General features: G+C 37.3%; 1 protein-coding gene across 9 annotated transcripts in view; it reads left to right on the top strand.

The window, feature by feature from the left end:
* The window catches only part of LOC107186170 (putative transcription factor capicua), a 90,740-nt gene that overhangs the window by 14,791 nt on the left and 56,626 nt on the right, over positions 1 to 19,323 (top strand). For 5 of the 9 annotated variants that reach the window (XM_015573990.1, XM_015573991.1, XM_015573989.1 and 2 more), the window contains exons 1-2: positions 14,823 to 14,915; positions 18,511 to 18,728. The exons of 1 other annotated variant lie outside the window; for it this stretch is intronic. The gene's annotated coding sequence lies outside the window, so the exon portion shown is untranslated. Of the gene's footprint in view, positions 1 to 14,822; positions 14,916 to 15,736; positions 15,766 to 17,329; positions 17,350 to 17,379; positions 17,400 to 18,510; positions 18,729 to 19,323 lie in introns of those variants that run through there. 3 more of the 9 variants (XM_015573986.1, XM_015573985.1, XM_015573984.1) reach the window with 3 other exon arrangements.

Raw genomic sequence — 19,323 nt, 5'->3', positions numbered from 1 at the left:
CAGTGATGGGCAATTCAGCGACCGCCATTTTTATTCTTTTTCTTCTTTTATTTCTTATTACTTTTTTGGTTAATTGCTATTAGGAATAGGAGTGGAGATAGTGCGGGATTAATGAATAACGCATATGTATGGTTTGACTGTTTTTTATTGAAAAATTCTAAGAAAATATAGAATTTACAATGGTATTTGTATACATTTAATAACAATTGCTTTAAATACTACTTACACATAATACTACTTAATATAAAGGCACCATTTTCGCGTGGCCGACACAAGATCAGGTTGCTTCTATTTGTTTTGAATAAAAAGAAACATAAATGATTATTAATCTATACGAGTGATACGCTAGTTTAGATTAAAATGTGCGAGAAGGGTCAAGGAATCCCAATACGCAAATATGTCGTCACGTTTCCTGCCTCGCGTCGCCTTCACAAGAGCCCGCGGCTGCCCGCCACTTGCCCGTGCGGGCAACATGCCTGAGCGGGCTCGGTTGCCCATCACTGTTCTACGGCTACAAACGATGGCGACCAGTTTATCGATTAGCTATTGCAATCAATGAAGAAACGGAAAAAAAACGAAGGCAAGCGTGTCGCCACCGTGTGTGTGCGTTTGACGTCTGCACAACCGGCGTGAGATTTGTTATGTAATCCGCGTTCCTCGTCGCCGGGACGCGTCTCGTATCGTATCCACGATTCTGTAATCGACCGATTATCGGCGAGATCGAGAGCCTCGATCGTGTCACCGCGACACACCGACGTTGCTATAAATGCAAGTCTACAATGTGATATCAGGTGACCAGAAATGTCTTTTTCCGTTTCGAGACTTTTCTAATTGTCGAACTGTGCATGCTCGCACACTCGAGCAATTGATACTACGTATGCTTAAATAACTTATTTAACACTAAAACTACCAAATCTGTCGAAATGACGGATTACAGATTTATTACTTTGCCTTTACTAGAATTGTAATGGTGCTTTTGACGGAATTTATGTTGGCTTTTAATTTACCACGGATTTTTTTTTATGGTATAGTATGCTAGACTGTCTTATACAGGGTGACTCAAAATAGCGCTGCGATTGGTAGCCAACGCTACCGCGGGACCTCGATCGGCAGACTCGCGCTCTGATTGGTCGGGGATTTTCGTTAATATCTCGTTAACAAAGCCTCGGTTAACATTGTTGCTGAGGAAAAAGTTATTTCAAATCATCCCAGGAACCCCTCATTTCCGGAAGTCGAATATATTTTAGGACACCCTGTATATTCTGTATATTATTGTATTATAGAATTTAATTCAATGTATATTCAGTGCTGGTACTTCTAGTGTTAACGGAGAATTTATCATAGACTTCTAAATTATATACTAGACTGACCGACACCCCAAATTTTACTTACATAAAATGTCCTCAAAAAGTACGTACACTCAAAAGTACATGTACTAAAGTATTTCATTCTACACGTGCACAGCAGCAATAATTAATAATAATTCACTTTAATGGATTTCTGTATATATTTTCTTATGGATACTTTAGTACATGCTTTCTGAGGACATTTTATATAAGTTAGCAGTCTAGTATAGTATGTACACTAGAAGTGTGTGGGGTTAAGTAGGAAAGATTAGAATTACAAGTTAAAATAACTATTATAACGGATGTATTACCTATATCTGTCGCATTACTTCCGCGCATGCGCACATGATTCAACTCTGGTCGAATTTTTCGTTGTGATATTACGTTCGACGAAAATATACAGTGCGGGACTAAAGTATTCGAACACCCTTTTAAACAGAACACCTTTTTTAAAAGTGATCCAAATAACTTGAGTTCTTTCGTGAAGTTAAGGACATTAGTTTACTAAATGATGTGTAAAGAAATTTGATAAAGTTACAATTGGTGTCCGAATCGTGAAAAAAATAGTAAAGGTTGCTTTTTACAACTTTTTTATTTGAGACTGTAATGAAAATTTAATAAATACATATCGAAGATTTATGTTAGTTATGTACATGTTGCAAATTTCATTGAAATTGGTTGATACAGCAATGAGCGACAAGCATAAAAAAATGTAAACATTGTTAGATTTACCATAGTTGTAGGTTGAAAGTCGCGAAAAACTGTGATTTTCAACATTTTTAATCGATTGTATTCCGTAGCAACGTAAACCGATTTTGATGAAATTTACAACATATATATAACTAACATAAATCTTCGAGATGTATTTATTACATTTTCATATACAGTCTCAAATAAAAAAAGTGTAAAAAGCAACTTGTAATGATTTTATACGGATGCGGGTGATAAAACAGTTGACACACAACAAATAATAATAATAAGAACTATATTTAATATAAAACTATAACAAAAAACAACAAATCAACAAAACGACTAATCTACGACAACAATTGACAAATCGACTTTCATCCAACAGACTGCCCCGAAACTACGCACTCTACCCTCTCTTAAGCATCCACACTTACAACACACACCCAAGCCTTGCATCTCTCGCACTCGACTACGCAACCGTTCCTAGAAATTCCAATCACCCAATACCCAGTCTAAACAGTCACACGAAACTAAACAAATCTCATTCTCACTTTGCTCTCGGAAATCTTTCACGCTCGGCTACAAACATATCCACGACCAGTGATGGGTAACCGAGCTGTTCGAACGTGTTCGAGTAGTAGGGCAAAATTACGAAGCTGAATTGGAGTTTTGTTCGAAAGTACAAAACTTCATACCGCTGCTATGAAGTACTACGAATATTTGCAAGTCAGAATACTGCAAGAATATTAGAAATCTGTAAGCAAATGATGGGATATAAATATACTAAACAATTATTTTTACTTCGTCGATAAGGCAAAACTGATGAATTATCCCACCTTTCCCTTAATACGAATTCTATGTTATTAAATATACTCCGATTTATGTCGGGTTTGGACTTATTTTCATCAAGAGAATCTTCTACATGTATTCATAACATTTTTAAGAAACTACACTGAAAGGAGTAAAAGTTTAAATTTTTATTCATGGGTGATTCATTATGTATGTTACATTTTAACCCGAGGGCCCGAGAGTCGGTTGCCGACGGCTAGATAACATCTCTACGCGCCGAGGCTTCGAGCTTCGAGCTTCGAGTGCCAGAGCCTCGAGTCTCCCCTGAGATCATAAATATGTCACCCCAGCTCGTTCGAGTAGCTCGAACAAGCTCGAACAGCAAAGCTCGGTTACCCATCACTACCCACGACCGATCCATGCTACATTCATCCGCATACCACAAACCTTTACTATTTTCTTCGCGATTCGGACAAATTGCAACGTTTTCAAATTTTTTTTTCTAATATCTAATATCTAATAATAATATTCAATTTCTAATATCCCTAACGTCAGAAAAGAACTGAAGTTACTCAGACCAATTTAAAAAAAGTTGTTCCGTTTTAAAGATTGTACGAATAGTTTTGTCCCCCACTGTATGACATTCCTTTTTGTACCATTCGCGTATTATTACACATTGGTAAATACGCAATAGTAAAATATAGAAGTTTCTTCCGAAGAATAGTTAAAGACAAAATAATGAAATAGAAAAAGGTGTTTCATTTTACACGTTTTCTTAAAAATTGTTGACCTCTTAAGAGGTTAAATAGGGTAAATTACCCCAATAACTTTTATTATTCGCAGTATAAAAAATTCGTAAAGTATTTTGCTAGGTTATTGAACCGAACCCAAAATCTTTGCTGCATATAATATTATGTATGTGAATAATATTACTGTTAAACTATTGTATTCGTATGATAATCGTGTACTCGTATTATTAAGACGGCGCCGGCGCACCGATCGTGTTATCTCAGAAAATTACGCTTAAATTTGACAGAAAATAATGGATTGCACTTCGGGCCACCTAAATACTTGTTTGGCTGTCGATAAATGAACGTACGTCACGGGCGCCGTCAGTATTCAATGAACGTAGGTCGTCGCCGACGATTACTTATTCGGAAGGATTATCATGAATTGTCTGACTCCGTCGCGGAAAATGTGGATTTTGACAATCTGCAACTGGACATGAAGTTATATTCGCTGATAGATCTCGTTTCGTATCTACGAGATTATCACCGCGTTCGAATTTCGGAATTCATTGAAACAGAGTTAATAACGCTGATCTTGTAGATCGTGATTTTAGAAATTGATATCAATTTATGCACCGATTTTATCCTCTTCACGGACGAGAATTTTCTTAACAATTTCATTGCCAAACTATTTGAAAATTATCAAAGACATATTTTCTTGTATTTTTGTGTATACTAGACAATATATAAATAATTCAAGAACATATTAACATTTTGAAATCGCCTAGTGGCATTTTTCGTTCGTTGTCATTTGACAACATTTTTAACTTTATCACAATCATATACGTCTCATGATATAATGTTATTATTGATAATTAAACCCAGTTTTTCTTACCTTTGATCAATGAACCTTCTTGACGAATTTGAAAGAAATTAGAGTTTTGTAAGTTTCTATTTGTATTTGTAACAATGCTAACACTCGTATTCCATCGAATGAATGAGAGAAAGGATCAATAATGTCATATTTTACCGAAAAGCTTTCAAATACACATTCAAATTTGTGCCATACCATCTGTACAAGACTAGAAGAAATTGTTATACATATACTCACTGATATGAAAAAATATATCATACTAATATTTTATTTCGTAATGAAGAATACGTAGCAAGGATTAAACGTTGAGGATGCATTTACTGTACATGTATAATCAAATTATTACACTGAAATGGATATAATATAAAATATTATCTTGTACTAATAATAAATATTATTATACAGTGAATATATCCTCAATATTTCGGAATCTCTTCTTCGTCAAGTGTCGAAATATTATAACACAATATATTCAATATATCATTAAAGATTCATATTATAAGATTATTATGATTTGAATTATTTTTCTTCTCGTCGTAAATTATAATACCTATTGCTAGTTCAACGCTATATTGGTAATTTTTAGTTCTCTAAGTAAAAATCTGCTAATACTTATTTGCCCATATACTTGTCTGCAAGCAAGTTGAGAAAAGGCAGAGGATAACTGTAAAAATGAGTAAAAAGAAACATTTTAAGGGTGACTTTACAAATTCCAAAGGTCCAAACTAATTGAAATTAATCGACAAGAAATAACTTCGTCTACGGATAGCAGAAAATTCCAAAGATACCGATTAAATACTCATAATAAGAATAATAATATGTAATATTTTAAAGAATAATCATTAAATTTAACAGTACCCAAGAATATACAGTGGATAGGGCATAATTGCCCGTTATCTTCGAGGCAATGAAATTCCAAGCTGAGAACAACGACTCGATAAAGTGAAATTTTTTCCTATAGAGAAACTCATTTTCGAAAAGAATCCGATATGAAAATTCATTTGTCCCGAGAACAATAGCCACCCTTCCTCCCGTTCGCTGAAATTTTATTCCAGCCTCTTGACCCATTTCTCCATGACCAATCATCCCCCTATTGTCGATCGCGGCTCCGATCAACGGGCCACCTTGTGCATATACACTGGAAAAACGATTCTATTTATAAATCGCAGCCGCTAAACGCCTAAATAAAGGTTAGCGCGCGCGCAGAGAAGAAAAAAACCGAGGTAAAATCGTTCGTTCCTTTCGCATCCCCGACCCGACCGACCCTATCAAACCACCCAGGCACGTACAAATATATGTATACGCGGGGGGACCAGTTGCGGCCGGGCAGAGAATGAATGTGTCCTCCTGGTGGTGTGCACGTGACCCAGGACCAGCCAATAGGCCGCGGCCCATTCAACATTGCTTTCGCTGCAGTATCGTATCTACTCGCGGCATTGTACTCGGAAATTTATAGGTAAATGCGATAGCTGCGCCTTTACGTCCGTGTATTTCCTTATGAAATTCATATTAACGTCGCGACGTGTCGTTCTGTGGTATGTTTGACTTAAGAGATTGGCCGAAAATTCGAAATTTTTGTAAACTTAATTGAAGAAGAAGAGTGGTTTTTTTATTTTTATAATATTATTCAAAATGAAGTGACACGACAGCCATTCTTGTCACGTTGAATTGCATACAACGGTGTAAGGCCAGTGAGTAGCATTTTGATTTGTTGTTACAAGTGCTGTCTTTTCAAAGTATATTTTGAAGTTGATGATATTCTTTTTTTTTTTTTTTTCGTAAACTAGCTATGAATTTTAGTTTTAGACGGTACGTAATTGTATTTACGATTTTTTAGGGTGCTTTTCCTTTATCAGTTTTTGCAGGGTTATTTGTCAAGCTTTGTCGGGAAATAAAACCAATTACAATGTAAAATTTAGCACTTGTTAAAATATTTATGCAAAACAATAACAATTTTTCAGTCTTCCGTAGCAGTGTTTTTCGACCATTTGAATTCTTTGATATACAGAAATCCGATTTATTTATTCAGTGTATCATTTATAAATTATTTTACAATTTATTGGTTTTTGTTTTTAAATACGATCAAACAAATATTATATGGTGCATTAGTTAAGATGTACATGCAATATAAACAGTGGAATTGATGACTTTCGACTTTTTAGTGTTCCGTTTAGTGAAAGAGTGACCGCCATTTTGATGTCCTTTCAAAGTAATAAGATTGTCCGTTCGCGTAGTGAATATACTCCGACTACGAAGTCTGTATAATGTAATTCCTTCAAAGAATTTCCAACAATGTAGCTTTCGATTTTCTATCACAAAGCTAAACAAAATAATATTTGACAATTTTGAGTAATACGTGTCCAAAAACAATTATTTTTACAACACATCTTTCCTTTATTTCAAACCTAAATAGAACCCTTACTGAGGCATATAAATTCTCGTGTAATTTTCTGCTTTGTAAAATAGTCTATTGGTTCGCAGTTTATTTATATAATTAAAACATTCTCTGAAATTCAGTAGGTATAAAATACTGTAATCAAATTTACTGAAGTTTTTGTTTCTTTTCGCACTGAACAGAATCCTTGGTAGCACGGGCAACATTCCTGTGTGATTTCAACCCCTGTATATTAATCTACAAAGATCTGTATATACGAACTACAGTCCATTTTCGACTAACTTTAGGCGTTTCTAACAAATGCAAAAACGTTCCAAGTAAATTTCTGCTTTATTCCCTCTTCTATAAATTAGTCTATTAGTTCGTAATTCATTTACAACGCAACAAAATAATTATTAGGACGCTTTTTCTTCTTCGTTCTTGCTTTGGAGATTACGTGCATCAGGCCCCACGTTTGGTCCTGTTGAAGTTTCACGAAGCTTTTTTCATGTCTCTTGCGGCGAAGCCGCCAAGATTACCGGGCTATCCACGTGAAGTCCCATAACGAGGTTACGCCATTCATCGACAGCGCACGATAGTCTATGAAGGGAAAATGCAGAAGGGGACCTCCGGAGAGTCACTACGAGGCGCTCAGCGATGCCTCATTGATGAAGTCTCCAGTCGGACGTGTTCCTCGTCCGACAAAATATTCAAGTGGAATTCATATAACCGTTTTCAATGACCTACGGAACAATAGACTTTTAAATCCCATAAATTAATATCACGACCAATAAGATGACGTTGCGTCCCATTCTTCCCATATAATACGCTGTCTTTCGCAATATCGTATTCGCCTCGGGTCTTCTGTCTTGCCCACTTAAATTCGAGAGCCAGAATGGAACTTCAATTTCTCCATTTTCAATTTGTATTCTCCAATTTGTTACACCACAACATAGAACTTCAATGTCTCCATTTTTCAATTTTAATAGAAATTCTATTTTTATGGTCTGATTTCTTGGATTCCTTAAGTTAACATCGCAACCAATAATATCTTCTCGTGTTGTTCACTTAAATTCAAAAGCTACAATGTAACTTCAATTTCTCTACTTTCTCAATTTTAATAGAAGCTCAAGTTTTCTGTTCCAGTTGTTTAGGTGAACGAATGTATCTCGTTTAAGTAACTATCGAACAGAAAAATAAAATATTTGAAAAATATTCACGGGGTTCCTCGGAACTTCATCTCACCAATTAAGGGTTACGCACACGGAAAGGAATTAAGGAATACGCCGGTGAAATGTTTCTACGCCAATGGGATGTACGCACGGGCGATATACTGGGTGTCCTTTTTAACTGGTAACGATGGAATATCTCCTACGGAACTGAAGATACGAAAAAGAAATATTCCCACAAAAGTTATTTGGTATGGAGGATGAAATCATGTGGTCTAAACAATTTTTTTGCAGATTGAGTAGTGGAGGATCGAGTTAATTTTTTCAAATAAAATTCTATATTTTATGTAATTATCTATAGTAGGAGGTTGTAAATTAGCGATTTTATATAATCAGATCAGGTTAAGTGATCACGTTGATCATCTGATTCCTTCGAATTTCACTAATTCCCGACCTTCTGCTACAATTAATGACCTTATGCGACACATCGTTGAACTCATCTCAACAAACGTTACCAGATTATGCCAAAAAAAATATAGCATTCCACATAAAAAAATTCATTTGACCTTCAAATCTCCCCCGCTGTTCTGCCAGTAAAATAAAATATTTTATATCACATAATGTTTCCTTCCATTTCAAACAATTTCTGTAAGAACATTTCCTTTTCATAAATTCAGTTCCTTGGAAGATATTCCATCGTTTCCAGTCAAAAAAGGACACCCTATATGTAGAGCTGCGTGTGTGTACGCATGCACCGAGTCTCTTTTTCTCTCTTTCTGCTTCTTACGCCGCGTAAGCACGCTCGCGTACGGATTGTGCGCAGGGCTGCAGCCAGAACCACTGATTCGTAAGTTTCTATGAATCATGTCTTACTGAGAATTGTAAAGGAGAACTTAATTGAACCAACCGTTTTATTTATTTCTTATTTCATTTATGAACTTGCGTAGAATGTAATTTAGCAGAGATTGGACGTTTATGGAATTATGACATTTATTAGGCTGTGAAACTATTATTTTCTACTGATAGGTAATGAAATAATTATTTTCTACTGATACATAGTGAAATGGTTACTTTCTACAGATAGATAGTGAAATAATTATTTTCTACTGATAGATAGTGAAATGATTACTTTCTATCGATAGATAGTGAAATAATTATTTTCTACTGATAGGTAGTGACATTATTATTTTCTACTGATACGCATGAACCCCTAATATAGGGTAGTGAAATTATTACCGTCCACTGATTCTACGGATGACTATTTGAACTCAAAATACTTCCCCTAATTTTCTATAACTTTTCTCCGTTTTTCCAGTAAAAGATAAGTTTTTAAATTAATATTTTCTACTGATACGAACGAACCCCTGATACAGGGTAGTGAAATTATTACCGTCCACTGATTCTACTGATTATTCGCGCTCGAAATAATTTCCCTAATTTTCTATTTTAGTGTTAGACCTTCAAAAAATCTGAACAGATTCTAGGACACTTATCAAAGTGTATTACATTATACAATCATTCGTTAAATAAAATATTTGAAATCTTTTTTCGAACAAAATTCGGGGGAAATCCAAGAGAAATGGATTTTCGCTTGGGTCGCCAACGACCCACAGTGCCTACGGGGGGTTTACAAGCGACAGTTTATTATTTTTGCATACATCTAATGGCATCTGAACGTGAAAACACTTTCTTTTTATTATTGAGTATATAGATTTATTGCGTCCCTGTACAACATCACATCCGTAAACAGCAGAACGTACAGATACAAAGTGTGATTAAATTATTTAGAACAGAAGGAGAAATTACGTATTTTATATTTTCGGTGTTATTATGCCTTCAATAATAACGAAGTATAACAATTCTGTTTTTCTTAGCATATAGATACACAATTTAACTATATTTTTGTATATTCAACGCTGTTAAATTATATCACGTCAAAAGAGTATTGAAAGGATATCGAGAACAGTTTAAGCAATTATGGATGCAATGGGTGGCGTGACAAAATATTGATACATATATTTCCTGAGAAATTATAATCGTTGTTATATGTGAGAAAAAACATAACAATATGTTTTGTAAGAAAGAAGGTACTATTATAAGTGTATTTTCAAATCCGTTCTTGATCCAAATACAAATGAGTGGTACTTCAAAGTGTTCAGAATAATTCGATCACCCAGTATATGTATGCACTAGCCTTGTACAAACGCTTACACACGGGATCTGAGAGGCTACTGTTACGCCAGATGTCTACTAGTTCTACGAGACATGCGTAGATTTCGATGCGTGGTCATGACACTTGACAAAAAGCAAGTGTTCCTAGCATATCATGAACGAAATCACGTGGCGAGATATCTCGTCCACCGGTGCGAAGGGGTTAAAGATATCCCGGGGACCGAAAAATGAAATACAAGATACACACACGTTAGGTTCTTACTAGTGCACAGTAACCCGTTCTCGCATATATTACTAAATAACTTGTTCTTGAGTTTTATGAACTATGTTTTCTGATGCTACAAATAAAATAATAAAACTTATCTATGTACATTTATAAATGACTATGATAGTTTAAAAGAAATATGAGATACATGTTGTTTCTTTTATATTACATTAACAACCGATTCTCGTATACATTACTGAATTATTTGCTTTTGAGTCTTGTGTTATAGGGTAAAGTAATTGACCGCATACCAGTGAATGGACATTAGGCAAAAAAATGTAAATTATAAATTTAAAATTATTAAATGTTTATAAATGGAGTGTAGTCGCATTTTTAATAACCCATATTTTTAGTTTAGCGTATTAAGCAAACATTAATAAGTACAATTCTTATTGAAAATATTTCAGGAATGTGGCAGTGATTTACTGGACTTTTACACATTTTACACTTTATAAATAATTTTTTCAAAATTACGATAAGAATAAGTAGTTATTTTTAGAAACATTCCAAGAGAAATAAATGTAATTGCAATGTCAACAGCTGTTTTGTTGTTATAAATAAGTACATTCAAGTATTAATCTCAAACGTCCACAAATTTAGCAATTCGGTCATTCACTGATTGGGTTACCCTATTTGTGAATAACGGTAGTAGGTTTGTGTTTAAAATTTTTGTCCTTTTCAAAATAAAGGAAGAGTTATGGAGGGTTGAGTAATTATCACAAATGCACCGTTTTGTAAAAGTAATTTGCAGAAGAAGGAATTAAATTAGAATTTTCTTTTCTTCATTGATGGGCATCGATGGATTCAAAATCAGAAAAGCGTTTTATATATTTTTAGTCGTTGCTATAGTGGTATTTTAATAAAGGTCATAGTTCGTGGAAAAGTAATAGTTCAAGATTATTTATAAAATGAGTATGTATGTTATATCAGTACCTACCGTATATTTATATAAATTAAATATATTTACATATCAATATTAGTAAAATGGTGCAGTTCACTAATATTACAAATCAAATGAAATTGATGCGAATACAGTATCGTCTCTTTTCCATCGTTTTGATTCGTATTATTTGTAGTCTTTGAACGATGAATAATGATGTTTACTTAAAAGTTGGTACGTCTAGGTAAGCAGATGATCATCTCTCGCAAGCAATTCGAGTATCTTGTGCAAATATTTGCAGTTTACGAACAGTTTGCAAATGTAACCGAGAGAAAATACTTATCTCGGTTTCTGATCGCTTTAATAGCGAGGTAAACTAAGCAAATAACATCAAATCGAATTCCACGCGAAACAATATTTTCAATAATCAAAACAGAATATTATTCTTTATATAATACATCGGAAAGAGTACTAGATACTATTATATAGATTAGATATTTAAATAAATGAGTATATTCGATTTTATTATATGTAAAAAAAATAAGTTTTAATTCACAATTACATAGTGGAAAAATAAAATGTAAAAATAAAGTAAAATGTTGAAATGGCAATTCGTACGTGTTTTTTAATATTTCAATATATTCGTGTAGAAAATATATTTCTCTACTATTTACAGGATTTAATGATCATATTTTTTATAATACACTCTTTTTTCCACTCTTTACACACATTAAACACGTGTATTTCAAACTTTTATCGAACTATCGATCATTATTTAATACCGAACAGATTAGTATGCGCTGCTTGTTCCTTGAAGGGTGAGTCAAAATCGCTTGCTGGGAATACCAAGAATAGGTATTGTTATCCCTTTATTGAAAAACTTACAGTGATGCATTTAATTCATTAATTTAAAGATAAATATGTAATTTAGCCTTCGATGATGTCTTGCAATTCGTAAACTAAACATTTCATAAAAATCTAAATGGTAAACAAGCCAGGTAGTTTAAGTTCGAAATTCAATATTCAACTTAAATGTGTTTTACTTTATGTTTTTTCATTATTTTCTTGTCTGTCGGCATAGAAATTAAAAGGAACTACGTTTCACTCATTTACAGAAATTTATGGAGGATTGAAAACGTAGTACAACATTTAGAAATATTTCCAGATATTTTAAATTTTCTAAAGGCTTTCCCTCATTCTCTTAAAAAAAGAATAAGTATAAATGAATAGAAATAAAATAATAAACAGAGAAAATCAGTGTTGATATAAACATTGATTATTATAATTATTGATTGTTAATATTCAATTTAATATGACCAAGCAAAAACATTAGGTAAATTATTATTTAAGGCTTACATAAAATATAGTATAAAAACATACATTAATTATTTCTATTAATTGTAAGAACATAAAAATACGAGTGGTCTCATTGTGTTTTCATAAAGTTACACACTGAATGGAACTAGAATACCATTGAAAAGTAGTAGTTCCTAACTATTTGTTGAATAATTGCACGTTCTGTCGGTACTGTTGTAGAGTGTATTGTAGCGAATACGTGAAAAATATGTATATCTTTGAATGTAGAAGTGGAACGAGCTGAGGGTAATTGCAGAAAGCGAAACGAAACGTTATCGATGTGCGGATGTGTAAGAATTATGTAATTACAGCGGATTCATGTTTTCATAATTTTTTCAAATATTCAGTGTAATGGAATTCAAAATTGTCACACTAAGTAAAATAGTTAATATGTATATAATGTAAGAAGTTAATATAAACTCAAAGATAAGAAAGGCATTCTGAAACATCTAAAGAAATCATAATTAATCAAGGAGACGCGAAAACAACTGAAAAAGAGTTGTTTGAAAAATTTGAAGGAATCTACACATGCTTGAAATAGGCAATTAGATCTTCACAATTATTAAAAAAAATATCTAAAAATTTGATTAAATTACACTGAACAACAAAGTATTCAATGTGTTGATTATATTACATAAAACAAAATATTCTACCATAACACTTCGCTTTAATAGTCTCTTTCCTGGTACAGTAATGTCTCGATGAGTGCGACGAACTCAGGTCAGCATTCGTGGCAACACAGAAGGGTTTCCAGCCCCCCATAAATTTGATTTTGCACGAAGTTGCGCTTCTGCTTAGTTTCTGTCTATTCTGTTTTGATTGGTTCCAGAAAGGAAACCCCCCAATGGTGGGAACAACACCATTATTCGTGTTGGATTCATCGAGAAATAACTGTATCGACGATTAACAGTCGAGAATCTGTTAATAAATATAATGTTTCCATTCCAGAGGTAAATTACAATCACGAACCTATATGGCAACCTTAGCGACAATATAACAATTTCTTGTTTTTGGTAGAAGTTCCTAGGATCATCATCGATAAGCATTGACAATAAAAAAAGTTTACCAACCCCATAAATGCTGTGTACTCCAAAATTAAATACAATGAACTATGAACGTTCTTATGTCCGTGATGATCCAATCGTTGTCGAAAAATTGTGCTCGCGTAGATACTGATAATAATATAACATACAATATATTATATTATTATAATAATCAGTATAAATTACAAACGAAACATATTCTTTTATTACTATACATATATTCCAGTCAAGCCGATGATTTGAAAAACATTACTTATTTATGCCATACATAATTACCATTCCAGAGCATAATCTTCCATCACATAAAATTCTATAAACAGTACATAATTTATTCAATTCTTCTTCAGCTGAACTATCCAACATGTCGAAATTTCGCTGAACGCATACATACACGCGGGGGCCCCGTAGCGCGAAAAGGGTTAACACGCTTCCGGGCATATAAAAGTATTAAAACGAAAGGCTCGAAAGGATCATCGACGAATTCCTTGAAACGGAAGAGGCGGGTAAGGAACGCGAACGAGCGAGCAGGCGAGAGCCCACGGGTCCGCGGGTACCGTGACGACGGTCCTGAGGCTACAGTCCGTCGGCGGCGGCGGTGTAGCACGCTCGCTGGTGTGCGGTGCGTAGGTGTGTGCTTCGGGTTAGAGGCTTCTACATATATGAGAGCACACGAGTTCCTCGTGGTGTCCCTGTGTGCGCGTGTATGGGAGAGATCGGTTTTGTACAGAGAGTATATACGGGTCACATAGTGTGCGCGACGCGCGAGCATCAGTGAGGCAGCGCACAGTGTTCTCTCTGTGTGTGGGTCCGCGGGGAACGAGCGACACGGCGGCTGTCAGTGAAGGAGTGCGCGCGCGCCGTCTCGGTCGAGTCGAAACCCGCCGCCGCGTCGACGGTTGGTAGTGGTGGTTGTGTAGCGTACGCGAGGCGGCTGGCCGCGTGTGTGCATATGCGTGTGGGTGCCTGTACCACCGCGCAGTGCCGAGACGATACGAGGCAGAGGCGGCCAAGAGGTGGTGGTGGTGGTAAAACGGCAGTGACGGTAGTGTGTGGTGTAGTATCTGTAGTAAGGTGGTATGCGCGTGGTGTGTGCGCCCGCTCTCGGTTATATGGCTCGACAAGTCGCAGGCAGTTCAGTTGAGCAACTCAGTTCATACGCGTGCATGTGACGACCGCGGAGAAAGAGTGCCACAGCCACGGGATAGGAAGAAGAGAGAGGGAGAGTGGTGGTGTGTGTTAGTGTTGAGGAAGAAAGAGAAAATTGAGCTTCTTGGCCGCACGTATAGCCCCCCGTCCCTTCCTCCCCCGCCCCCCTCTCCTTCCCCTGACGACGACTGGAAAGATGTCAATAATTCGGTGGTACAGTGGCTCGGGTTTCCACGGATCACGGTAAATAACGAGTCCCTCAGAAGCATGGACCGGAGGGAATGACTACGACGACGACGACGACGTTCTGACCGTGCCGTGATATTGTAGTCACAATCTCCTCCCCCGGTCGGTCGGGTCGGTCTACTGTGACGAGAGATTTTCCGTGACGGGAGTGCACGCGCATTTTACTCGGGCAGGGAGGGGGGGTCTACTACCTACCAACCCAGTCGACAGAATATTACAGAGCGGTGGCACAAGGGCAGCGCAAGCCCCGGGTCGCGTTATGGCGCGGTGCCGATCGTCCCCGGGAATTCGTGTCGATTCTTACGTTGATCATCAATACTCACGGTATACGGTGACACGATGGAGTGGCGGTCTACGAGACCACGACGGACACACAACACACCACGACAACGACAGCATTCACAAGCCCTGTGAATGTACATGTGTATTGTGTGTATGTGTGGGTGTGCTGAGTCCATGGTACGCGTGCGCGTATAAGTCGCTACACGAGAATGTTCCCTCTTTTCTGTGTGCGTGCCATTCGTTTGCTCGCTCGCTCGCTCCCTCGCCCCGTGTGCTTCCTTGTGGAAACGTAGAGTTTTACGTGTGTGTGTATGTGTTCGTGCGTGCCCAGTAGTGTATACGTGTATGCACGTGCGCGACCTCTTGCATTGTGTGTCAGTGACTCTCCATGCTCATGGTGTGGAAGTAAGTGAGGTAGTTTGATCGCTGTCACGAGCATCCACTACCTGCCCTAGGAGTCTTACTATACTATACTATACGATGCCTATATCGTCTCTCGTCTATTTATACGACCGACCATACACGACTCTCGTACTTACCTCTCCTCCCTCACGTTCGCTCAGTCACTCCTTCTCCCCTCTCTCTCTCTCTCTCTCTCTCTCTCTCTCTCTCTCTCTCTCTTCCTCTTCCTCTTCCTCTTCACCCCTTCTCTGTGGGATACCTTCTTTCTTTCCTTTACTCTTTCTCGTAGTTTCTTCGTCGCCCTTAAGTCGCGTCTGCACATAACGAACGTGAATCTGGAGAGTACATTTGAACAGCAACGATCCAATGTTACTGTATTCGTCGATGAAACTTGCTGCGATCTGTTTTTGGTTATCGTTAAACGAGGGAGCATGATTGCAAATGTAGTCGTTGTTGAATGATCGTTCTTTGTCGAAGTCAATACAGTGATTTACTTTCGGATTTACAAGTGGAAATTTTACAATCTGTTTACTCAACAATAATGAGAACGTTCGTTCATTGGTTCCGAACCGCATCATACGAATGTGACCGTATAATTTCTTTTGACATGCAGTCAAGCGGGTAGATCAGATTTACACCTGCATTTGTCGTGTACCTGTATTGGAAGATGTATATCGTGGGCATAAAGTCAACCGAGAGCTCAAGTACATACTTGTGTTTACGGTGCCGAGACAAACGAATTGACAGAAATATAGATAAAAACCCATAAAGTGACGGGTGGTCGTGGGCCTCATTCAGGGTTCTAAAATTGTGTAAAGTCCCTTTCTTTAAATTTAAGTATACTGACCGGTCAAAACAAGTAGTGAACTCGGAGTATAGCAAAAGAATTTATCATTAACTACCAGTCCTATCTTTTTGAGGCTCTAAAAAGGGGATAATGTATATAGCCCTGCATTCTGCACCTCACTAGTCCTTCCTGTCAATGGTCTACTTTATGACTACCCTACGAAAAGCTTTCTAGTGTCTATACACATTTGTCTTCACGGCACCGTCCACACATGTCGCCGTTCATTCGCTGATGATCGTTCCGCTAGTGCAGACGCGGCTTTACACTCGGTCTTCCCCTCTCTCTTTCTATCTATGTATCTGTCCCTCTCTCTCTCCCTCTCTCACATTAACTCCGTTGCCCCACCACGTATCCCCCTCGTATCGGCTCCCTTTCTCCCGCCCCTCTCCCAAAGTCTTTCTCTTCTCTCTGTCTCCTCTTCCCTCGCCTCGTGACGACATCCGCGAACGGCGGCGGAGCGACTCGGCTCGGCTCGACTCGAGGCGACTCGAACCGAGTGAGCCGCGCCGCGTCGCGCCGCACTCTATCGTACACCCTCGTATGTCCGTACTTACGTACACGCGGAATGTGCCTGCCAGGAATTCTCTCTCTCACAATGGATTTATTGTGTTAGTGAGCAACAGAGCGCGTGTGCACGACGATAGTGTGTATATCGTGTGAGTGAAAGACGACCACGACTGACAAGACTACGGAACGACACGACGACGAGTAGAAAAGAACGTGCGCGTCCGGCTTAACTCGTGAGTCAAGATGGAGCTAGTAGACGCGATATGTGAATTTTGCGAATTCAGTGAGATTTTTAGTAAGAACAGTGCGGCCAGCGTACTACGCCATGCAAACGTCGTTGTCGGGTTCTCGGCTCGCGTTCACTCGTAGGACCCCACGATCTATTCTATCCACGACGGATCGTTCGCCATCTATCGTGTTCCCGGTTCGCGTCACGTTTATAGTTGGTGGACACGATACACAGCGAACTCGTAAAAATTTGTTCAGTGACCACAAAAGTGTTTTTCATTACCCGCGGGACGATATCCTCTTTGCGGAAATTTAAGATTGTTCAGGTTGTGTAGAAAGTGAACTTGTAATCCGGTTTCCATTAGTTTCAGTGCAAAAATTATTAGTGTCCCTGAAATGGGTGCCGCGTACGGGCCTGACTCCTGCCAAAGACTGAAAACCGGTATTATTTTGGTTTTGGTGTTACGTTGGTTATGTCATACCGAAACCGGAATAATTAGTAATATCTTTCCGAATTTCATCCGTCTAATACGATTCCTCTGAAACTTTTTGTGGTCACGACCCACTTAAATCGAATGAAAAAGTGTATAAATAGTGATGATATTTTCAATAAGCCACATTAAACCGTTGGACTATGAAATAGTACGAAGTCATAAATCTTGTTCTCTTTGCAGACAGCTGCGCGTTAACGTAAAACAATAGTTTGCTAACCTGACATATCAAGGTTTATTTATGGTGGAATTTAAATTCCTCCTTTAAACTTGCTTTATAGAAATATAATTCGAAAATACCAGTAAATACATATTGATATACTCGATATTTGCAGGTTTCGTTTTCGTTTCAATCTCGTCTCAGTAACGTCTCGTCGCATCAATACTTAGCTTGTCCTTAGGAGGTTAACTTCACGAGTTCGCTACGTTTGTCTACCGACTATACATATTTTCCGTGATACGTTTTTCGTACTCTTTATTTTTTTCATCATCGAGGTTCCCTTCGTAGCCCTGGGGCTACTACCCTAACCTTTCCGCGATCCGTTACGCGCATAAACGGTGTTTCTTCCGTGTATTCTTTTGGGTCGTGTGCGTGCGTGTGTGTTCTGTCTCGTTCGAAACGTGTGGGACTGCTTTTTCTTCTAAGTGTTTGTGCATTGTCGAACGCCTTTTCAGAATCCAGACGATAGTGCTCGCGCGTAATACAATATCGAGCCTCGCGCGATACGATTGATCATGCTGCGGCGAAACTACGTGAATGGAAAGTAACTCTCTCGGTGACCTGGGGATTATAATTAAAAGCAAGATGGTTCTGTGCGCACGAAAGAGCTGTAAACGCGACCAGCGGCCAAGGATTATCAATTCCCTGTAATCCTTAATGGCGCCAAGCCCTAGTAAGTGTTATGCATATTATGTATTTCTTTTTCTATTTCATGCGTATGTTAACGTACTATAATTTCTTCTATATACACGTTGGTACATAGAATTTCAAACAATGAATCTAAATATTTAGTCCGCCATAACAGTGGACTACGAATCTTATGCATTTGCAGAGTATGCGTGTGTGTACAGGCTACTACAAAATACTAAAGATTTAATGAAATTTGTATTTTACTTGTAATACTCTTAAATCTTATTTTCTGTTTAATTTTTTATTTCGTAAATGAATTTAGTAAACTCTACATTTGCATGTAGATCCACAGTCATAGCGTTATCAAGATTCGTGCTTCATGAAAACCGACTTTTCAGATTGTTCGATATCCGATATACTTCGAGGTATTTATATATTACAAAATCAGTCAGGAGGAAGACAGCTCGTTACCTTCCATAGTTGTACAGTTTCAAAAAGTGGATAACCGTGTTCACTTTTATATAAATTTTTACAGTATCGTTTGACTGCATTATAATCTCAATGCCGTGGTTTATTACAGACCACTTTATATTTATCTTCTTATCTGTGAGTGCACATTGTTTGTCGATACTACAATG

Source organism: Dufourea novaeangliae, unplaced genomic scaffold, assembly GCF_001272555.1.
Source record: "Dufourea novaeangliae isolate 0120121106 unplaced genomic scaffold, ASM127255v1 scaffold76, whole genome shotgun sequence".
NCBI lineage: Eukaryota > Metazoa > Arthropoda > Insecta > Hymenoptera > Halictidae > Dufourea > Dufourea novaeangliae.
This window is presented reverse-complemented; position numbering and strand designations above follow the sequence as displayed.